This window comes from Triturus cristatus, chromosome 2_2 (genome assembly GCF_964204655.1).
Source record: "Triturus cristatus chromosome 2_2, aTriCri1.1, whole genome shotgun sequence".
Classification (NCBI taxonomy): domain Eukaryota; kingdom Metazoa; phylum Chordata; class Amphibia; order Caudata; family Salamandridae; genus Triturus; species Triturus cristatus.
In genome coordinates, this window is record NC_140582.1 from 323163721 (window position 1) to 323187962 (window position 24242).

General features: G+C 43.8%; 1 protein-coding gene across 2 annotated transcripts in view; it reads right to left on the reverse strand.

Annotated features, from left to right (window-relative positions):
• The window catches only part of SGMS2 (sphingomyelin synthase 2), a 270340-nt gene that overhangs the window by 199083 nt on the left and 47015 nt on the right, over window positions 1–24242 (reverse strand). For both annotated transcript variants that reach the window (XM_085641391.1, XM_085641392.1), the window contains exon 2: window positions 16358–16523. The gene's annotated coding sequence lies outside the window, so the exon portion shown is untranslated. The remainder of the gene's footprint in view (window positions 1–16357; window positions 16524–24242) is intronic.

Below are 24242 nucleotides of genomic sequence, written 5' to 3' on the forward strand. Positions count from 1 at the left end.
GGGAAGTCCACTAAAGCAAGAGAAGACGCTCGAGAGGACCCCTAGGCCGAAGTCACAGAAGTCGCAAAAGGACCTCGATCAGCTCACCAAAGATGAAGGCCCAACGTGCAGAGGATATGGTGTGGACAAAAATCTTAGCAGAAAGAGATGCTGGAGCTTCTTTTAGCCAGAAGATCTCTGGAGTGCAGAGCCTACAAGCCTTGGCAATGGCAAGTTGACGTGATGCACAGGGGTTTGGTCCCAGTGGTTCTGACGAGGGATACTGACCTCTAAATAGCAGAGAAGACAGGGCGAGCCTAGAGGGAGTTGCAGAACCACCACCTGTGTTGCTGAGCCCCTTGAAGTCCGTGGGACGTCAGGAGCAGCATACCGGTCAGCTTTGTTGCGGTGCCTGTAGATGCAAGGGAGTGACTCCACTCCAAGGGAGGTTACTTCAGGTGTCCTTGATGCCCACAGGTCTGTTATAGATCCTGGATGAAGCATAGACACAGCCGGCAAAGAAAATTTGCAGAACAGCAAGACCAGGAGCAGCAGGAGTCTTCCTTGATGCAGTCTTGGTTACAAGCAAAGTCCAGCAAAGTCCAAGTGTCCAGACATTCGAAGAGTTACGTGGTTTCAGCCTTGAAACTTGTCCCATGATGAATCTGAGGGCCCACCCACAGGTAAGCCCTTTTATACTCTAAGAAAGGGGTTAGGGCAACTCAGGGGTCCCTCCCAGGGGAGGGGCTGGACAGAGGGGAGAACACTTCCATGTCCTTTGTCCAGTTTCATGCCAGTGCGGTAGCCAAGGACTCCCAGAACTGGTTCTAACTAGAGCATGCAAGGAGGGCACCAAAATTGCCCTTCAAAGCAGTCTGGTGGTGCTGGCAACCGCCCCCACTCCAGCCCAATACACTAAGTCCTGTCTGGGAGGGGACAGGAAACTTATTGTTCTACCTTCCCCTGCTCGAGCTCAGCTCAGCAGCAGGAGGGCAGAATAGGTGGAGGTACCAAAGTACTTACCATGTCAAATTTAGGGAGGAAGCTCAATGGCTGTGGTCCTGATTAGCAGGACCCCAGCAAGACTAGTAAAAAAACACATACTGACAACAGCAAAAAGTTAGGGTAACCATGCTAGAAGGATCCTACCTTCCTACAAACCGTAATCAAGCAGGAACCACAATTCTTATCAGGGTGAAGTCACAAGCAATCCCCAAATTAAAATGTGCTGAACCCTATGGTAGTTTGGCACATAGCAGTCAGGCTTAACTTACGATCAATGTGTAATGTATTTATGCATCACTGGAATTACTAATAAAGAGAAAATACACCACAAAAAAATCCCACACCAATTTAGAAAAATAGAGTGAATTTTGATGAATAAATCAAGACCAAAACAACAACAAATCCAATCAGTAGAACAGCAGATATGCAGTTTTAAAGATTCCAGTGAAAATAGCACCGACAAAAACAAAGCACCGAGTGTGTTTATCTGGTCTCGCCGGACAGGGACAACGTCACAAGTTCAGGCTGCCCGCGGTGGAGTGCGGTTGGCTACAGGCACCCACTTAGGCCCCCTGAACATGATTACCTTTAATATTGGCTGCGAAGAGATGTGAAGTGCAGGGTTGAGAATGTGTTGCGCGGCAGAAGCAATGTGAGGTCCGACGGAGGAGATGCGTCGCGCAGTGGCGGGACTGGGACTAAGTTGGGTTAGGTCAGTGGTACTCATAGTACGGCCTGCGGGCCGCCAGCGGCCCGGCAGGCTTTCCTTGGTGGCCCGCAGACCTTGCAGGTAACGTATCCATGGCCCCCCAGAAAGAAAGAGAAAGAGAGAGAGAGAGAAAGTGGAGAGAGAGAGAGAAAGTAGAGAGAGAGAGAGAGAGAGAGACAGAGAGTGGAGCGAGAGAGAGTGGAGAGAGAGAGAGATTGGAGAGAGAGAGTGGAGAGATAGAGAGTGGACAGAGAGAGTTGAGAGAGAGACTGACTGACTGACTGAGAGACTGAGATACTGACTGACTAGGAGACTGACTGACAGCGAGACTGACAGAGAGAGAGACTGACTGACTAAGAGAGAGACTGACTGACTGACAGAGACTGACAGAGAGAGACTGACTGAGACTGGCTGACTGACTGAGAGAGAGACTGAGAGAGAGATTGACAGAGATATTGAGACTGACTGAGAGAGAGAGAGAGATAGAGAGAGAGAGAGAGAGACTGACTGACAGAAATAGAGAGACTGATTGAGAGAGAGACTGACTGACTGACAGAGACTGACTTACTGAGAGAGAGACTGACAGAGAGAGAGAGACTGACTGACAGAGAGAGAGCGACTGATTGAGAGAGAGACTGACTGAGACTGACAGAGAGAGACTGACTGACTGAGAGAGAGACTGACAGAGAGAGAGAGACTGACTGACAGAGAGAGACTGACTGACAGAGAAACTGGCTGATAGAGAGACTGACTGACAGAAAGAGAGAGACTGACGGAGAAAGAGACTGACTGACTGACAGAGACTGTCTGACTAAGAGAGCGAGACTGACTGAGAGAGACTGACTGACTGACTTAGAGAGAAGACACTGACAGAGAGAGAGAGAATGACTGACTGACAGAGAGAGAGAGAGTGACTGAGAGAGAGAGACTGACTGACAGTTAGAGAGACTGTGATGGAATTGAAGTCGAAGTGTGTATGAAGCTATGCAATGCCTCTTACGTTTGCTATTGTCGGATAATAAAAATGTATTATCAAAATGTGCTCTTTGTAGTTACATCTGCTTTTAAAATACAGCATTGTCTAATGTTTTGAAACGGGTTTGACTTTTTTTACTCTAGCCCCGCCACCCTGCTGACCCCGCCCCCCCCACTGACCCCACCCCTACCGGTGCGGCCCTCAGCCACAAACCACACTGTTATTTTGGCCCCAGACAGAAGGTTTTTGAGTACCCATGGGCTAGGTGATGTCCTTGCGTGCAGATGCATTGTGTAGTAATGGTTCTGAGAGGCTGTGTTGGGGGAGACAATATCCTTGCGTGGAGATGTGTTGCGCAGCTGCGCTTCTGACGGGCTGCATTGGATGAGGTGATAGCCTCGTGCGGAGATGCATCGCGCAGCGGCAGTTCCGATGGGCTGTGACAGATGATCAAAAAGTCCTTGCATTAGGAAAGTCCACACAGCAGAGACAATACGTTGGTTCCGAGGCTGGTGCATCGAGCAGCAGAGGCAGCGCGCCAGTTCGGCAGGAGATGCACCGCACTGCAGAGAAGATGCATCAGTTCTGCTCGATCCACAGATCACCTTCAAGGCTCCAGGACTGGGTTAGCACGACTTGGGAGGGCAGGGCTCACAGCGGGCCGAGTCCAGGTGCTGGGTTCAGGGTTGTTGCAAGCATGTTATATCCCTGAGGCTTCTGATCAGCAGGCCAGACAACTAGCCCTTGGAGTCACTTTGGGGTCCTAGGTTCAGAGATGCAGGTCCAGTCCTTCTCGCCTAGGGAATAGGGCTGTAGGTCAGCACAGCAGGGCAGCAGTCCAGCATAATGGCAGTCCTTTCAGCAGCACAGTAGTCCTTCTTCCTGGCAGATTCCACAGGTCCAGAAGTGTACTTAAGAGTTGGGGATCTGAGTCTACCTATTATACCTGGTGCCCATTTTGAAGTGGAGGAAGCTTCTAGAGTTTTCCACTCCCCTGAGGTGTCAGGCAACCCATTCATCCCTGTCCTGAACCCAGCTGGTGTGGTATCCCAAAAGACCAGTGCCAAACCTTTTGTGAAAGGTGCTCAGACAGAGCCTTTGTGGTGTGCAAGTGTGGTAGGTGACAGCTTCTCCCCCTCATTAACTCAAGAGTGGCCTATTCTTCCAAAACATATCTTCCCTTTGCTCACTGTCTGGAAGCAATACACAAAGACCAACTGCCAGCTGCACCTACCCATGTAACACAGGAACAGGCAGCAGGCATCAAATGATGAGGACAAGAAAATGCAAACTTTCTAAAAGTACTGTTTTTGAGATTGTGACTAAAGATCTGACCTTACCATTAAAGAGGGCATTTAATTATAAAACTATACACACCAAACTTGACCTCTCTACCTGCTCCCAATTGGAAGTTACAGCTCATTAAATCTAATAAGGCACCAATGTTATACTATGGGTGAGGATGGCCATGCAGTAGTGAAAAACAAATGTAGAGGTTTTTCACTACCAGGCGATGCAAAACTTAAACATAAATGGCCTACTTTTTAAATACACTGCACTGTCCTCTGGCTGTTCAGGGTCTTCCTTAGGGGCGACATATGTATTAAATGGAAGGTTTGGACCTGGCTAAAGGTTTATTTTGCCAGGTCGAAATGGCAGTTTAAAAACTGCATGCACAGGCTATTTAATGGCAGGCCTGAGGCATGTTTACTTATGTAGGTGGCACAGTCAGTGCTGCAGGCCCACTAGCAGCATTTAATTTACAGTTCCTGAGCACATGTATTACCACTTTACTAGGGACTTACAAATAAATTAAACATGCCTATTGGGTGTAATCCAATTCAACTATGTTTAAGGAGAGCGCATAAGCACTTTAGCACTGGTTAGCTTGTTAAAGTGCACAGAGTCCTAAAGCCAGCAAATAAAATATAAAAGTCAGCAAAACAGAAGGGTTGAAGGCAAAAAGTTAGGGTAGAACCACACCAAGGATGCCAGGTCTAATACAGTGTATCTGTGGTTTGTGACGTCAGTGAAGGCAATATCCATCTGCGCCTTAAAACATCAACATAAAGAGATGTAAACCCCTCTCTTGCATTGGATCCCGCTGTATTTGCATTGAGAAACACAAGCTGCTCCCTTGTGCTGGCAGAAAAGGGCCAGGCTTAGGCACAGCTCATGTGGCATGTGCTTCTTCTTTCTGCCTAAAATGTAGGTCGATCTGACCTTTCTACTTTTGGATCTGTAGGGGACCACAATATTTTCATTTTTTAAATCAGCGAATTCTATTTTCTTTTTTAATTTATCAATTTAACCTTTTATTAAATAATGGACTAATTAGTTAATTTATACTTCCACGTCAAATCCAAATTCCAGTTGGCCGCTTGCAGGTTGTTTTACTAGCTCCTGTTGCAACAAATAGGCTCTGGAATATTCAGGTATGTAAATCCAGGGAGAAAAAAACTGATTTTGAACTGGTTGAAGAAAAACACCACCTAAAATAAATACATAAACAGCCCCAGTTCGAACTGGAATTAACTCTTTTCTACGAGGCACGCCAGTATGAGTCCAAAAACATCGAAAGGAGTCCAACAGAAACCACTTGCAACCGGTCAGATGCAATTTGCACCAAGGCACATGAACAAGCCAGCAGGAAGATTAACATATGCGAGCTTCACTAACGAAACTCCTGTAAGTACTTGAAAAAGTAACAACAGGGAGAAGAAAAGGAGTGTTTTCGTCCTCTAGTCATGGTGTTTCGCTTAATAAATGCCCGAGATTAAATTAAACTTCTCGCAAAGGACAAAAAACATTGCCAAGCCAACAGGTCTGTCCATGGCTGCCAGACTTTTGGCTATGTCAATGTATGTTTTGGATTTTTGGGCGTAAAACGCTGTTGTTGGGAGTGTTGCTTGGGCCCTCGATAATTTAAAAGAAGAATACACTGGCTGACATCAAAACTATTTTTGGTCTTAAAAGGGCACACATTGCTATAGTAGTCCCTGGCCCTTTGTGTGTGGATGTGATCCTTGTAGAATATCATCAGTCACAGTGGAGTCAGCAAAGGCTGAAGTGGGCCGACCCATTGCCCCTTGTTCTATGCTGTAGTGGTGGCAGTAAAATGTGAATGACAAAGTAACAGACCAATGGGTGAAGACGGATTGTGGAAAGCCCCAGTAAGAATATTACATATATAATTTTAGTAAAAGCAAACGGATTTGGCTAATGCGAGACCTACAAAAGATGGCAGGGGTGCTTGAATTACTCTTAACAACCAGATTGCATTCCATTCCATCTTGTTGTTTGGGTCATTGTGTAGCATTACAGACAGGGAGCAACCATATATGCAACTCACTTTTGGCCATGCTGCAAACTACTTGGCCCATCTCCTATGAACAGAATCCAAGGAACCCCGGAAACACCTCACCTGTGGGATAAACTCCTCCCAGCGGATTTGTAAAGCCCTCAGACGCGCACGAGAGAAGTGTCGCGTTGCACAGCCGCGGAGACATGCTTTATGGCGGGCTGGCGCTGCGTGTATCCCTCCGCCAGCCTCACGGGCGGGCGGCTAGAGCGAGAGATAATGGCGCTGCGTCTCAGGGGCCCCAGAGGCAGCCGTCCCGCTGCTCAGAGGCTGTAGCTGTGCTTATGCAGAGCGCGTCCCGCTAATAGTACTTGAGAGGACCGGAATCGATAGCGTGATTGTCTGTCTCTTCGCCGGGGGTCTCACGAGAACAAGCGAGCTCCTGACAGAGAACCCCAGAAGGGTTGCTACAGTGCGAAATGGGAGAGATGCAGGGTTTCTGACACCAAGTGTCACCCTGGGGAGTTCATGTTTGCAATACATGTCACACAAAAAAGATTCGCTTGTGAGTTTGTCAGTTCACGAATACAAGCTGTATATTTCAGGTAGGTTTCACATTTATTTGTCGAATAAACAGAAGCAGGATGATGGTTCTGGTCTTGGACGACACTATAGGGTACAAAGGTGCGGATACGGTGTTCTGTTCATTTCCCATTTAAGGTCGTTCTGTTTATTAGGGTTTAGAGGTTACTGGCGCTGTTTTGCGTTGCTGATGGCCTGCGTCTCCCAGTAACTGGAGGTGTCTCCTTGAAGGGCGAGCAATCTCCCTGACTGGCTCAGAGTATTGACGCTTCCCAGTAAATAATCTATCCATTATAACCACGTCACCAACCGTCCTTGTCACAGTCCTGGCACCACAGTATGTATGTACATGAATATATATCAGGCAGTCACACCGCACACTCAGATACATGAATACTGAGAAAGGTATGATGCGGCAGCAAGCAGGGGTGAACAGCTCAGAGACTACCAGCACCAAATGACGCAGAGCAAGTCACCCGTCAGAAATTCAGGAATAATACACAAGGCCAAAAGTAGGGTACACATAGCAACACAATAGATAATAGACAAATCCCTGCATCCTAGGAGGAAGTCAATTGACAATTGCACAGTCCGCCTCCGGGCTGGTGGAGTGGCCCCAGAAAAAGCACCATTTTGAATCAGCAACTGAAAGGACCCACAGTAGGCCAACCACCCAAGCCAGAGGAACCAAATGGTACAAACAAGACCACCGGATTACGAAGGCGGCAGTAAGAGTTAGAGACACATATAGAGCCCTATCAATATCAAGGCTGGGCCTCAAGGAGTCCATAAGGGACTGGGGAACTAGAAAGAAGCCCAGCAGCAGAATGACCTGGTTGAGATGGAAACCCAAAGAACCAGTGGTACCCAAAGTACCAGAGGTCAACCAATGATTAGTTGAGATGGAAACCCAAAGAACCAGAGGTACAAAATAGGCTCCGACTTCGCCCACCCGACGAGCCAAAGTAACGGACTCAGAAACAATCCTGTTACTGAAAGAAGGCCCAGCGGATCTCCTGAATATATGCAAAAGGGGCATCTGCAAAGCCCACAGGGCCAATGGTAGATCCCATGCAGGGACATGTGAATGCAGAACAGACCTGTGACCTGCTAAACTAAAGGTGAGCCAAGAGACCAACGGCAGAAGGAAAGAGAAAACTAAGCATGAATTGGGCCCATGACAGAAGTGCTGAAGAACACCAAGCCTAGGAGGAAAACCCTCACACAAAAGTCAAGAACATGCAAGGAAGCACACTGCCTGGGATGTAAGCCCTGATAACAATACCAGGAGGAACTGAGACCAGTGGGCAACACAGGACTACATGACAGAAAGCCAACGGCCCAGATTGAGGAAACAGCCACCACCCAAAAACACCCTAACTGCCAAAACACATTCTGACCAATCACCAAAGACCCAGAGAGAAGATACTGCTGTCAATCACAGTTAAATTAGACAATGGCTGACGTATACTGATTCACCTCCCCATGCTGTATGCTGTGATTGGGGCAAATGGGAATGTTACAACTGTAGACCCCTGAATGAAGGAGACTCGCTGAAAGCCCATATACGTGTATTATATATATATAATTTTTTGTAAAATCAAGATGTCTTGGCTAATGCCAGATCTAAAAATGAGAATGTGCGCAAAGCAGTTGGCTCCCCTACATATAAAGAGATAATTGACTGCTTCATATCACCGGCAACGTGTCCACAAACTTGCACCATTCCTTCGTTGTTGCATTCTGATTATGGTGCTGTTTATCGAGTAGTTTGGGCCATAAGCTGGATCAAAATAATAAGTGATCACAGTAATAAGCGATGGAGGCGGAAGCCTTTCAAGAGCAGGATACAGCCGCACTGGCGAGACAGGGCCGGAAGCTTGCACTGCTGCTGCTGCTCGCAACGTCCTCCATCCCTGTGGCAGAGGGCAATCCCAATGCACGTATTCTAGAACATTCTTCAAACGTTATAAAATCAGAAACTCAACTCTCAAACAATACTTTTGTAGAAACGGACTACATGGAGACTAAATCACTCAAAATAGAGCATTACGGAGCAGATTATCAAGACACGGCGTTAAAATTATCGCCGCTTTAGCGTCAGAAAACTGCCGCTAAAGTGGCGATAATGGACTTGATAATATGCCCATGAGCATTCCCATAGAAGCCCATGTTCTGGTGTCAACATGGGCTTCTATTGGAATTCTCTGCGGCATATTATCAAGCCTATTATCGCTGCTTTAGCGGCAGTTTTCTGCCGCTAAAGCGGCGATAACTTTAACACCGTGCTTGATAATATGCCCCCCAGTCATTAAGCGGACTGAATTTTTAATGCATGTTTTTCGTTGAGTCCTGCCACCCATATTTGGGCCATATTATCAAGGATGGAGTTAAAATTATCGCCGCATTAGCGGTAGGAAACTGCCGCTAAAGCGGCGATAATGGGCTTGCTAATATGCCCTTGGGAATTCCCATAGAAGCCCAGGTTCTGGTGTGAACCTGGGCTTCTATGGGAATTTACAAGGGCATATTATCAAGCCCATTATCGCCGCTTTAGCTGCAGTTTCCTGCCGCTAAAGCGGCGATAATGTTATCGCCGTTCCTTGATAATATGGCCCGTGATGTTTTAAAAGCTGAGCTAGCCTCCGAAACGGAGAAAGAAATATGACTTTCTTCAAAAATATTTTTAAGCTGTTATTAAACCTTACTAAAAGTGTTTCTACCTTTTGTTTCACGAGAAAATGTCTCCTCGCATTAGCTGACGTCAAAATGGTGAAAGAGTTCTGTAGCTACGCGCAACACTCGAAACTCAATAGTATCAGTCGATAGCGCTGGTTTGTGTGTCATGCACAATACACAGTGGTAATGTATTTGTCAAGCTATAGATATAGTCTGTGACAGAAAGGTGACTCAACGCTAGAGTTGAGCAAGAGCACCTTAACCTTCGACTAATGTAGGACATATGGGTTGGAATATTTATCTATGGTTGGTGCTTGAGTTAAGTTTGTTTGCTGGGCTTCATGGGTTATTTAACCACTGGGGGCTGGCTGGTCAAAGGGGACTGACCAGGTTGTGTTATGACATTTCTTCCTTAAGGTACTTCACAACAGGGCATACAAAGCATTTGATAGTGACCAGATGATTTTTGAATTTGACCATGCCCCTTATGGATGGCCAACTGAGCCTTCCGTAGTCTGTTCCAGTGTGCTACCTTTCTCTCAGTCGAGTGGTGAGCTCAATGGTTGCGTTCTATACTTTCTGTTGCTGGTCTTTATTACTGGTAATACAGTTTGTGTTTATTATGGAACCGAATACTATTATATGGTCCGGGGGAGGGGTCGGAGGGGAGAGGAGCAGAGATTCTTTGAGAACTTTCAAGGTCCTCATTTAAGATCTGAAGTGGGTGGCCTACCAGGTTAGCTAAAGCTCTGCCCCCCCTTCCCTGATGGGGGATCACCCGCCATAGTTAGAGATCCCTGCCTCGCTGATGAATACCATGGGGGCTCTATGTTCTCTGCTTAGCATTATTTTATTATTTTGTCAACAGAAATTAACTCTTGATGCTGGAGTTTGTACCAGTAAAACAAAAACCAATGGCCCTGATGCCCAGAGAATGTTCTGCCTGCATGCCTTAGTCATTGTTTGTTTTCACTGCCCAGAAAATGACTGTCTTGGGAGGCAGGGAAATCCAGAGAAGGCCATCTACCTTAAACCGGGCAGCGTACCTGTCGCTGTGACATGGAGGCCCAGTGACAGATGACAGCCAAGTCAAGAGTTTCAACTAGGAGAGCCAGCTGAGGCTTCAGCAGTGGAAACCCTGCAGTCTCCTCATCTCAAAGTGGGCTAGTGGAACTGCGTGGCTGGTAGAAGCTCATCCACAATGTCTGTTAAGTCTTTTGCCATATTCTTGAACGACTCCCGAGGGATGTAGAGCTTTATGTTCTCAGTATTGAAGTGAAAGCTCACATTCTGTTTTAAATATGGTTCACAACGAGGACTGCGATTGATGAATAAGATGTCCGAGATGGAAGAGCATTATTGAACTCGGCATACAACAAATACTGAAAAAGAAGCAAAGTATGACCTGTTGGGTGTAAAATAGAAAGGTTTCAACTGGGTGAGGGTCCACTAGGTGGAACATTTAGTCAATGAGAATAAGTATAGATGGTGTTGCTAAGGCTTAGAAGTCGATGAGGACTAGCACAGGGGTGGAATTAGAATCAGCATCAATGTTAGCCAGGACGTTGCACAAAATCATGACTAGCATGGTTTCAGTGGCATGTCTGCATTGGCAAATCATACTCTTGTGTAATCTATCCTGTATCCGAAGGACGATCTTATATCTGTGTTTCCATTATCCGAGATACTATCTATTTTTAGATAAGGATTCACTAACATTTTTTAATTAATAATACACTTTTAATGTCTTGTTTCACACTTTCCCATACCTTGTTAGAATACTTTTTGTAAAAAGAAATTTAATTAACCTGTATCTCATGTTAAAATGTAATGGGGCATTAAGATATCGTTGTAGCTTCTTCTCTGTAGCACCTAGAAGACTTGCTACCCATCAACAATTTTTACTACATTCTCATCAGTACATGTTTACAGTAAGTAAGCTTTGATCTGTGTCCTCTTGAATGATGCCTTGTCAGACAAGACTGCCTGCAAACTATTTATTATTCAAATGGTCTAACAAGAAAGTTGCTCCTTTCAATATAGCAATAACATAACACAGGCTACTGTGTAACTCAATGTAATTATATACGAAAACCTGAAAAGTATTCAAATAATGACAAATTGGAACTTTTCAGAGGAAATATGGTCAAAAGTGATACAACTCACAGGTGGACTTAATTGGTCAGAGCCAAGGTTTGATTTCCCTGCCAGGGACGGCCACCCATGTGTAAAGGTTGGTGAATACCTTTAAATTCAGCAATAGTCTTGTGTATGCACTCACTAGCCTGATCAGGTGGATGATGGGGAAGATGAATCTACTTCTCAAAGGTCTTCGTGAGATTTTGAAGCTTATTCTTGTATTTGGGACCCACTGACACCTTTCACTGCTGCCCACAGACGAGAAGGAGCAGGCGAGGAATGCAACTATGAAATCTTTCTTTTCTCTGTAGGCCGATGCATGCTATGAGCCATGAAAGACACCGGGCTCAGGTTCCAGTTGGCATAAGGGGGCCAAGAACACGTGTCGGCTGTTTACTTCTGCTTCAAATATGCTTGTTCGCTTTATTTGAAAAAATTTAATCCTGAATGATTGGATTAGCTGAAACAGAAGTCCTTTGCCTGAACAAATAAAATAATAATTTGGATTTACCAATCTATATTGATTTTCTTGTTCTTTAAACCTAATTGAGAAGGAGTGAATTGACTCACAACTGAATGCATGTACTTTTCTGAGACCATAGAGGTCCAGTGTCTTGAGTCATCCTCCACAAGGAATAAGTTACATAAAAATTTAGCAATTTTCTCCAGAATTAGGATCACTGGACCTTGGTATCTCTGCAATAGTAATGTGTTGAAGGGGAGCTTGCAATGTATTGTAGGTGGAGGGGGCTACGGCCACGGCATTCTGTATGGAATCCACGGATACAAAGAAGGACTGTGGGAGCATATTTTGTCAGTCTTTGGGGGAAGAAGCGGGGAGTACTGCTGTAGAGAGGTGGATTTTACAGAGCTGCTCAAAGGTAATGTGATGCTGAATTGAAAGCCACTATAGATTGTGTGGGATGGGTAAAACAGGGAGCTGCCGATACTAGACGGCTTGCCTGGTTTTGAGTAGCTTGTATTCAGGAAGCAGCAAAGCTCTGAAGCCCAGGTTAAGGCTAATGTAGTGGTCCAGCTTTGAGCCTTGAGGGCTCCCATGCAGGTACATCTACAATCTGTCAGAAGCAAAGGCAGAACAGGATGACAACATCTCACTTGGAAGATGCAAAGTGAGATAATGAAGGAGATCTCGTTTTCCATCTTGATGCCAAAGTTCTTCACCACTTTAGCAAATTTAAGATAAATGCCAAAATCACTGAGATAGAAGAAAGAATGCTACAGATTGGGACTGTCAACAGTAAATTACCCAGAGACTGCATAATACGAGGCCCTGAATGCCTCTGTGCTAATGTGATGACAGGACATAGTACGCAATTAGGCAAAAGTGCAGCTGGGGAAATGGTATTTTGCTTAAGTTTACAAATGTGGCCCGCTCCTGGATGAAAGGCAGTGTCAATTTACATAAATGTGGGAGAACTGAGGAAGGTACAAAAACCTCAGTGGCAATCCAAAAAAACAAGGTGATGAAAAGGCAAAAATATTGAGGTGCCCACAAGAGCACGGGCAATCCTTATACTATGAAAGTGAATTTGTATTTGAAGTAAGTGTACAGAAGTAGTCACATGAACATAAAATGATCAGAGACCAAAACATCCTTCTTTCAGAGATCTCCAAAGGCCTTATTCTGGGCTTTCCATGGTTCATACAAATTCGGCTGTTATGTTCAACATCATAATTTTAAGGATAGGTCTTTTTAAGGATAGGTCTCCACTGTTCAAAACAATCAGTCTTAAAAATTTAATAAGAAACGCCTTCTGCAATCAATCATGGAAATCAAATCAGCTGTACCTCAGTTTATTTGGTCGAAGTGATGGCATGCCAGTGAAAATAGGTCTCAAGTTTTCAGTTAATTGTAGACATCAAGGGTTGCCTCCTAAAATTCACGATTTCTTTCAAGATGTGTTAAATCTTCACTTATCACACACCACAAAGGGCATTTTAACATGTGGAGACCCACTTCAATGCACATGGGCTGTTTGAGATTTGATGGCTACCTCATGCTTTTAGGGCATGCCTACCTGGTGGGCTGCTACCACTAGAAAGTTGATCAAATCTATGATTGAATTCAATGCAACGATTCACTGAGAAATCTTCCACAAGAGCCCAGTTATTTATGGTTAGATATTCTCTTAATCGGCCCTAGAGGTATCATTGGTAGAGCTTTCGGAACTAGTTCCACCATTTCATTTTCTCATTATTCTCCTGGTGAGATGTCTTGGGCGGGGAAACCTTGCTTACTGTGTAGAATTACATGATAGTTTGGAAGGTATCTTTAACAAGACAAATTACATTTTCCGAGTTGGTGATAAACATTTTGTCTTAATATTTGGTTAGCGGAACAAAAGTATTTCAGCTAAAGACACTCTACACCCTTGTATCCAACTAGACCCTAATCACATCACGCAAGCACACATTCAGTGTCTATCTTCACGGAGGATACTAAAGCTTTCACAAACAAGGACACGCCCAATAGGTTTGCTATGAATGCATAGAGAGGCACACAACATTCACGCACCTATGCATGCAGAGCACTCATACATGAACATATCTGTACAGACCAACATAAAGATATATAAGATTCATGCAAACAAGCAAATGTATAGACACGTATGTTGCATGCAGACTAAGATAGTTATACAGATTCACACTAAACCAGAACTACTGGTAGGTGTGCAGACAGACCAATAAACACATAGGCTTCCAGACACAGAGACCAGCAGATGTACTGACATTCATGCGATATATGCAGATAGGCTAGCAAGCACAGAGGCACCAATCTGCCTTGGCCAACAGATTTACAACCATTTGTAAGTACAAACCTACAGTCATGCAAAGCCCTATTTAGTAAGGTGTATACAGTGAGGTACATAAAGGAAGTACAGTGTGGTGTGCATAGGAAAGCACCGGATGGTGTGCAGCAGATGAACACAAACTGAGGTGCATCATAAAAGTACAGGCAGCATGCTCCAAGGAAGCATGGAGTTTTATAACTTTGGGGAGCACTGGGTGACGTGCCTCAGGGGAGCACTAAGGATTGTGTATCAAGTGAGTATTGACAGCTTTGTATCAGGAGAGCACAGGTTCATGTGCAGCAGGGGACAACAGGGCATCGTTTAAGTGCAATAAAACCATGGAAATCTTTAGCGTTTGTGATTACCGAAGTCTGTGAAATTTGTACTTTACCAGGCTTACCTTTTTTTACAGATAACACACATTTTGGGCTTTCCATGCTGTCAATTTCACTTATTTTGTTTTTACAATTCTGTACATCAAATAGCAAATTTGCTACATGAAACATTTAATTAACTAGTCTGGAAATTTTTTTATTCTTGTTTTGCAATCTCATTTAGTCAAGTTGGGCACATCTTTTTCCCTCTTCTATCCCTCCGCGATCCTTCTGAATCGAAATAACTGACTAACCTATCCACCTTTCAATTTACTTTCATATTTCACTATACTAATTTAACAATAATCCTTTATGTGGTTCCGGAGTAGCGTGCTACTCGCCAAAAAAGCACTTCAACAACCCATCAGGGGTAACCAGCGCTATATAAATGCAAACCTTTTTTCCTCTTCAATCCATCCGCTATCCTTGTCAATCCAAAAACCTAACCTATCCACCACTGCAATTACTCTTGTATTTCACTCTACTAATTAAACACTAATCCTTTATGGGTTCCGGAGTAGCATGCTACTAGCAGAAAAAGCATTTCAACGCCTCATCAGGGGTAGTAAGCGCTATATAAATGCAATCACAATCGAACACAATACATGCAATATATTGTTCTAATAGGTTGTTCAAGTAAATATTTTATGATATACTGAAGCAAGCATGTTGAAATTGAGGAATTGCTTATCAGACTGCTCAATAATAATATGTAAATGGACAATGACAACAAAGTCTCAGCTCGAGAAAGGATTCCATGAAGACAGAATCCATGTTCACAATGAAAACGGCAGATGCCTCTTTTGCATGGTGCAGCAGATATACTACATTACTGAGTTATCCACGCGCAAACCCGGCAATACTCACAACACTTTAATCTCATAACGCCAAAATAATGCCGCTTGCTAAACCTAAAAAGGTTTAGGTTAAGAGAAGGAACAGAAAGTCACCACCATTGCAAAGTCATACATTATGGTTCACAGGTGGCCTTTTAGTCATGTGTTAGCACAAGTTTGCTGAATCATTATCCAGTCACATGTATGGGCGTTTTGGAAAGGGAAGGCCAATTCCCCTGCAACCATGTTGGTCCAGATCTATTATTCATGTCCTCGCCATAATTGCTCGCTTTGTAACAATGGCAATCTTCAGCTCCATGTTCATAGCCTTTTTCAAAGTTTCTACATCCCGATGGAGCCACAGACAAAGACAGCCATTGAGGTTGGGCCCATGCAGGACTTCCGCCAAAAATATGGAAGGAATTCCGCATTGAGAAACTCATTTAAATGAACATTTGTAGGTCACGTACAGGACAATCCTTTTCAGGACATATATAAAATCACCTCCATCCTTCTTTGTCAGGCACTGTGCAGGACACAAAATCTGAAATGACCCCTTGCCAATTGTAAGAAGTTCATTGATGCCAGTTCATAACACTTTGGACCTTCTAGGTATTCTTTTCCCATTGTGCATCTACTAATAGTATTAGAGTACTGAGCAGAAACAAGAACTTCATGTAGTTGAGTTGAGGTCTCTGCTGTAGGCATTTCAATGTAAGGCAACATTTTGATGAGCTAGTTAGCCCCAATGGGCTGAAGTGACCCCTCCAGTATGCCGGCCATCTGACCTACCCCTTAGTAATAGAAGTGCTTGCTTTGCAATGCAGGCAGTACTCACTTATGCAGAAATGTATCTGATGACATTTCTAAATAAACTGTAAGCAGAAGTATCATTGCATCACTAAAACATCACAGTGCAATATCATTTTCATATACACATTTTTGCCTGGACACCCATGAGTACCTGGCATTTCAGTTCAGTGGAATATCCTGGAGACGCCATGGTACGCAGCACTACTGATCGCAAGGGCTGGACTGATAGAGAGCAAGCAGCTGGCCACCTACTCTTCGTTTCAAAGGGATGGACGACCAGGAGAACGTTGTGCCACGATTGCTGAGCTGCACCGGACCTAAAAGGGGAAGAGTCAGAATTTTATGTCAATAGGCTATTCGTATGTGACCACAACTGCAATACAGGTACAATCCACATACTGCAATTGTTCTACCACATCAAGAGGCAAAACAATCAGTGCTGAATTTGTCTCGGTGGCTACGGGTGGTGGACACCGGCATTTATTTTTGAGAAATTAACAAAAAAAATGTATCAACAGACTTTTACCCAGAGCAAGAAGGAGAAAGGAAGAAAAGGGGAAGAAGAAGGAAGAGAAAGGAAAACACTGATCAAAGCTGAAACAAGGATGATAAAGAACATGCAAGACTGAGAATAAGACTGGGGTAGTGCAGGGTGGTCGATGCACGAGACACGAGGTGAAATAAAGATTAGGCATCCTTCATATTCAGCCAGCATTCCCAACATTCGGCAGTGCAAGCGGTGGACTCCTGAGGATAAGTCTGAACCTTGCACTTCTTTTTATTTTCTACAAATGTAAGTATGACATTTTTTTAGGAAGTTTGTTGTCACGTACAGGGTACACTGGGGTCGATTTTAGACAAGTCACTGCTGAGTTCAATTAAACTATCGTTCTGGAAAGTTCCAGAAGGCAGCCTGTGTAGCTGATTCTGAGTTACCTGATAAAGTGATTACAACAGCTCTTTCAGCATTTTCTAAAGCCATTCACTTCCACATCAGCCAAAGCAACACAAAATCGTTAATAGTTTTCAATATGTTTTAACGTTTCTTTTGTATGAACTTTTTAGGGCTTATTTACAAGTCCCTTGCGCCACCAGTCCATCACTTTTTCCTATTTTTTAAAGTGACGCACCGGGGGCGCAAGGCTTGTAAATGCGCCCCCGAGAGAGGTCAGATGGAGATGACCTGGAACTAGTTCTTGGGAACTGTTAATCCTCTTCCAGTGGCATTATGAAAGTTGTTGACACATTTCTGACAAAAGTCCAGGTGAAATACCACTTTTGTCCTTTATACACTCTGGAGGTCGTAATTACAGGTGTGTGTAGGACGGAGAGGTGAAACGGACCCCATTAAAACTGGTCGCAAATGAAGCCTGCACTCCCCGCTGGTGACCTCAGCTGTTTATCTGCTCACCATGCTGAGAAGAGATCTAATCAATATGTGAACAATAGCCTGCCAACGAAAGGTGGACAAGCCCACACTTGTTCTAAACAATGATGCCACACAGTCCATCTCATAAAAATACTTCCCTGTTAAATGAATAACGCGCCATACAGAGTGAAAGCCATGATGTGATGTGTGGATATGAAAGATAACATCGCCAGTATATCTACGTCACTGCCCAACAACTGAAGATTGTAAGTCACGGTGAATTACTTTATCAGCAGATTTCCCAAGTTACTTTCCCATCCCTCGTGGACCATGTGTTGTTCCATTGACATCGAGATGTGCTTAGTTATTTTTCTCTTTCCGGCCTCAGCTTGTTTATTGCACTTGGGCTTCTTTCCACAGAAAAACAAGAGTGCTTGATAACAACTACTACTGCTTCACAAAGTGAAACCATTCCCTTCAAAGCACAACTTCAGAAGGGCCGTGCAACACTATGTCTATCTGTCCCCAATGAATGCTAAGGCTCATTTGCTGCCATTACAGAAACCCATCGAAGCCCCCTCAGCAGGCTTTGCTACTTCTTGCTGTGGCATGTCTCATCAAAGTTTGATATACAACCTCAGTGCTCCTCTGGGTTCCCTTGCCCACCTGCACAATCCTGGCACCTTGCTGCATCATGTATAGGGAAGCCGATATTCCTAAAGGTGAGGACCCTGGTGGCAGTCATGCCCAAGGGCCGGTCTACCTAAGGAAGGGTGCTCTTACCATTAGCCCATGCTAATTACCGAAGACCGCAGAGTCACAATTTGCGGGTGTGCAATTAATTCCATATGTACCTTCCTCTGTACCTATGAACAGATTATCTGGTACAGTGGCGTCGTGAACCCCCGATTTCACAGCTTAAGTGGGGTGATTTTGACAATTATAGTTATTTATGACCCTGTCCTGGCTGCAGCTCTGCAGATGAAAGCTATTAAAAAATCAAAAGTAATGGAAAATGATAAACAGCAGAGGGATCAGGAGTTAACCACAGCAAATAAATTAGAGGGGGTATGAAAGAGAGAGGGGAGGGAGGTTTGGAAGGAAGAGGAAAAGGAGGGACATATAAAAATAAGGAAGGAACCGTGGATGAACGGATGAATGCAAAGGTAAAAGGACTGATGGATGCCAAGGGAAACAAGATTTACATGGGTGGGTGGTATGAAAGTGTCAGTAATGATGAAAGGCTGGATAAATTGGTGGATGAATGAATAGACAGCTGGATGGAAGATGAAAGGATGAATTGGTGGATTGATAAACGGAGGGTGAGTTGGTGAATGGATGAAAACAAATGATTGGATGAAAGTTTAAAAGTACGGAGGAATGGTGGGAAGTGTGAGTAGAAGGATGGATGCAAGACTGCAATGATGAGAAGCTAGATGGATGGAATGGTGAAAGGATGGATGTACAGTGGAAACATGAAAAGATGGATGGATGCATGACAGGCTTAAAGGATGGAGAAATAGATGAACAGAAGGCTGGATTAAGGAACTTCATGTAGAGTATGTAGAGTTTACTCGCTTTGCTCACCTGACGGTGTTCGAGAGATGGATCCAAGTGTGTGGGGGAGATTTTGATTTTCTGGCTACTCCCTTGCTCTGGTAGAAATCTGCTCTGTTTCTCTGACAATGAACAGTAAACAGGTTTTTCTAAATTGGATTTGAGCTAGTGAGAGCACATTAAGGGCTGTTGCCGTGGTGTTTTTGTGACGGCCTGGCATTGTGTTCTCTTCTGAAGAGCTATACTGACCCAAGAAGCAGCAGGCTCTGTACCTGCCAGCTGTTTACTTAGCAAAGAGGCTCAAGCAGGTCACAAGGTATGAGCCTCGCTCTGCAAGAGTCACAAGAAGCCACATTGTAAAAACTGCAAAACTAAGTGCAGTAGAGCCTGCCAAGTGTTTTCACAAGTCGGCCTGAAAACCTCTTAATTAAATGTCAACAGACATAAGCACAAGACACAGAAAGTCAGTTCTGTAAACGTGGTGCTGACTATCTGTCTAAGTGTAAAAAATACATTGGATTGTCTCTATAGAGACACGATCCCTGCTGGTGCCTTTATTTGTTGTGATATTGTCTTGAATATGACAAAGAAATGTATTTATGGGCTATGGCTACATCCAGGAATAATACCCTAATGTGGTAATGCCGATGCCTTCTTAAGGGTGTGGTGCAACCCTGGATTTATGTTTCCTGCAAATCTGTACGAATAAATACTCCCTCTCCTTCAGAATTGGGTCTTTTAGGGCATTTTTCTGCACGTTTCGCAGTGCAATACATAGGTGAGAATACTTCCAGAAATTATGCAATTGCATTACCTGGCGTGATTACGCCGCCTTCACATCAAAATTTTAGTGACGCAGAAAATGGAATGGAAACAATGAGAGCAGCTGTTGTTTGTGGAATTGTTTTTTGCGCTATTTATTAGCATGGAATGCACCCTCGCATCCCAAATGGTTGCAAGAACACTTTTTGTGCTAAACTATTGCGCTAAATGATGGTTTGATAGTTGGATGGAGAGGTGGAAACAGCTGGGTTTTTTTGTTGTTGAAAAGTTTGCTAAACATCTGATTAAAAGATATTAGGGTAGGGTGAAGAGTAAAAGGGGGTGGTTAAAGACGGAGAAAAATAGGGCTAGTGAAAGGGGTTATTACACCTCAATATATAGATAGGCAAATGCAACATTTTACCTGAAGAAGATCCGAGATGTCAGCAGAAAGAGAAACGTGGCATAAACACGTTTGCCAAAGCTAAAACTATAAATAGATGCAGGAGAAATGAACCATGGTAATTAGTGGTGGATTCTGAGGGGTAGGACACGCCTGTGCACCACACATCAAGAAAAGCTGTGCTTGTGTCAGCAGCTGAGGTCACCCCCAGCTTCATGAAACCACATCATAGCACAACGCCAGACCCACAATCACCCTTCCATTCCCAAAGGCGAGGCCTCTGTGAACATATGTCAAACAAGAGCAGGCGGCCATGACCAACTCCCTATATAAGTACACGTTCCCAAAACTAAGTAAAGACCTGTTCGTGTTTAGTGTCACTAGAACCAGACAGTAAACGCCTGATGCATATGTGTGCCCTGACACTATCTGTAAACGCCTGTTTCTAAAACAAGTAAAATAAAATGTTGTTTTCAAGCATTCTTGTCCAAAAGATTCTTCAGGCACCTGCTCTAAAACTCTAGACTGATCAGTGGAGGAAATAATTAAACCCCATTAAAAAAGCCACATTAAAAACATATACTTTCAAATATTGTAAATGAATCGCATCTCTCTCTTTTTTTTTTTAAGAGGTGTACTTTATAATGTAAAAGTATCTAGAGAGATTTAAAGTTTTCAGATCAGAAGCCTATTCTGTAACAGTATATCCACGAACAGTAAATGTGCACATGGTGACATAAACAGGCTCCTCCCAAAAGTGATGTCCATTGTTCAGCAAAAAATAAAGACAAAGGGATCTTTTATGAAACTATTGGGTCGCCAGCAAAGCTGGGAGCTGATGTATGTGTATTGTTTTATCGCAAATATTGCCCTTGCATACCAAGATAATTTACACTGCTGGAAATGTTTGTGTTGACAAAAGTTAACTCGTAGTACTAACGCGTTAATCAAGAACATTTCTGTATAATACATGTATTCACGCTAATCCTATTTTTGGTTTAATTTCTACACCTGTCATGCTTTGGATGGTAGGGGTGTGGATAATTATTTGGTAAATGTGGTAATAGCTAAGCAGAATGTCCAGAGTGAATATATTATTGGAGTACGTGTTACTTTATTAGCGCACATAGAACCAAGTTCATAGTGAATTTCAACACTGAATCTTTGCTGGAATGTTTCGCGCCCCCTAGTACGACAGTAAAACTCTATAGGACCCACAGACAGAGTTAACATACTAATACTGCCATAGGATTTCACTGATGTGATAGACTATATGCTCTAAATATGCATGGACTTTTTATTTGCTACTTCCCAGGAACTCACTGACTGAAAATAGCCCAAGAACATTCACTTGGGAGTCACATTTTTTAATAAAAATACAAGATAGATGCAAATACCAGCTGCCGAAAAATGCTTTCCCAGAAACCTCAACAGACCATTAATAAAGAACATACATAAAAGAGACTTTGTTGACGACGCCATTTTGGGCCTCAGATTGTCACTGGGAAACTTTTGTCATTAGCAGCAACGTTAAATACACAATGTATAAATAGAAAATACATTTGTATGGTAACAACAATGTACATATTTTATTCCAAAGACCTACACGGTTCAGGTAGGGAATTGTTTAAGCCAGTAGAGATACAGGCTTTCCAATGAATAGTTAAGTCAGATTCAAACATACATAGAACTAAAAAGCATTCCAAGCCAGTGGAGGAACGCAAAATGATGGGGTGCCCAGGCATGTGGAGCAAGCACACCGCTGGCAACTTAACTGCTCAACCACAAGCCTGCCCCCAACAATCAAACCTCAATTCAATGACAGTGCAGTTATAGCTTTCTATTTTAGGGCCATTTTAATGACAGCCGAGTTCTGTCTGGAGTCTGGTAGTCTGGGGTGAGGTGGAGCCCCTTGGTCAGCGGAACACCCATGACACACACGGTCTGTGGTGCGTGTCCTATTTTACAGTCTTCATGTTTATTCACACTTTTAATTCATGGGGATCTCCAAGACTCATATAATACATTCGTATTTTTCATGTAAAACCCTCTCTTTTCATTTACAAGGACGAGAGCTTGGGTTTGAGAGTTAACTGTAGCTAGAACTAAGTAACCTGAGCCACAAATGACCAAATCTAGTGTTTTACACATTTTGAAATAGAAATCAGTGGCGGCCGGCACAGGTAAGAGTGGTAGGGTGGTGAGGCGGTGAGGTGGGGCAGGGGCAGGGCGGAGTGAGGGGGGAAGTCGAATGATGACTGGGTAGGTAAAATAACAATTAAAACCACTTACCTTGCGCACGCCACATCGCCGAGTCGGCGATGCAGCGAGTGCAAGGTAAGTGGTTTTATTTTATTTTTGATCACATTTTACCTACCCCGTCATCTTTCGACACCCCGCTCGCCCCACCCCACCGCTCTTACCTGTGCCGGCCACCACTGATAGAAATTGCCCAATCAGCCATCTATCAAGCAAAAGTAGAGTGACAGGTTCAATCCCTGAATCTAGAGTGCAAATAATAGATGTTGCCAACCCTGTTGAGTGAACAAATTCAGTGTCTTAACTGGAGCGACACTGCAACATCTACCAGAAGGCTCTCGCTTCAGTAGTATCACCTTCTTACCCAGCACAAGAAAAGTGTGTTGGCTGGTTCTCGGAGCCATATTTCGCAGACATTGTTAGGTTTCACCTGAGCATTTCTCGCTATTTTGAATTCTCATCCTCCCTCAGATTTGGAGATCTCCACACTTTTTAAATGTTGTCTGAGCAAATGTCCTTAGAGGGTACTTTCCCTTCTTGCATCAGGTTTTCCTTCAAGAATGTGTCCTGCAAACAACCTACTGGTTATCTGGTGAGTGCAAGTGTGAGCTACAGCTGACCATCTAACACCCTCACCCGAAAAGGCATGAAACCCATTCTCTGATTATTCCCAATTAGCATAAGATAATTTCCAATATTTACTGAGCAGTATTGGAACTGCCAAAATCATTGAAAATTACTTGACAATTTCTAAGTGAGGGTCTGACACCCTGCCCCCTTCCTTCACTCTAACAGGCTGAGAATATTAAACACTAAAGTACCCCAATGGTTAGGCAAGACAGCAGCTGGTCAAAGAAAGGTCAGTTGTTAATAATCTGAGATGTGTTCTGCTGTAACCTGCATTGCGATAGTGAGCCTCATCTGGTATCTTATCCATCACGGTCCTTCGCCTAGTCACTCTTACCACTCTTACCACAGACCCCTGCCTATTGTAACATGATAAATACAGAGTTAAGCTCCATTTTCTCTGGTTGAGCTTGGTCCATGCCCTCTGGCCGGCCCTCCATGAAAGTCCATTGCAATAATATTAATACAAATTAATTCATTCACACTCCCTGTTACTGCAGGAAGGTAAAATTGTCATACTGGACCTCATCACTCAGGTGCACCGCCATGTCAGGGCGTTCATATTATCCTGAATAACTCACACTAAAGTCTGCAAAAACAACAGTTGATGGACAGAATGCAGAACAATGTCAAACATTCACCCCAGTACAGAGATCTCGGCCTAAATCCATAGTTTTTTTGCTCACCGTGCCATTCCAGTTTAAACCCAGCCATATGCAAATCAGTCTTGACCCTGTGCCCAATGGGAACAGTCCAGCCCGAACTACCAGGCCAGGTCCTCCCTGGACTGGAAACAAGCATCCTAGGACCAGCTTCAATTGTGTATCTTTTGCTTTCTCACACTAAAGTCTTACAATCCATAAACAAGGAGCACAGGTGTGAGAAGTTGGCCTGATATGTAGTGCTCACTATTCTAGTGATCACTGTGTATCATTCCAAACGACCCTTATTGATGATTGGTTGTAAGTCAACCTTTTAGACCAGCTATCCTAGTAGCGTGGATACGAGCAGTCTTTAGGCTAAACTCTAGAGGGCGTGTTAAGCCAGCTGTTTACCATC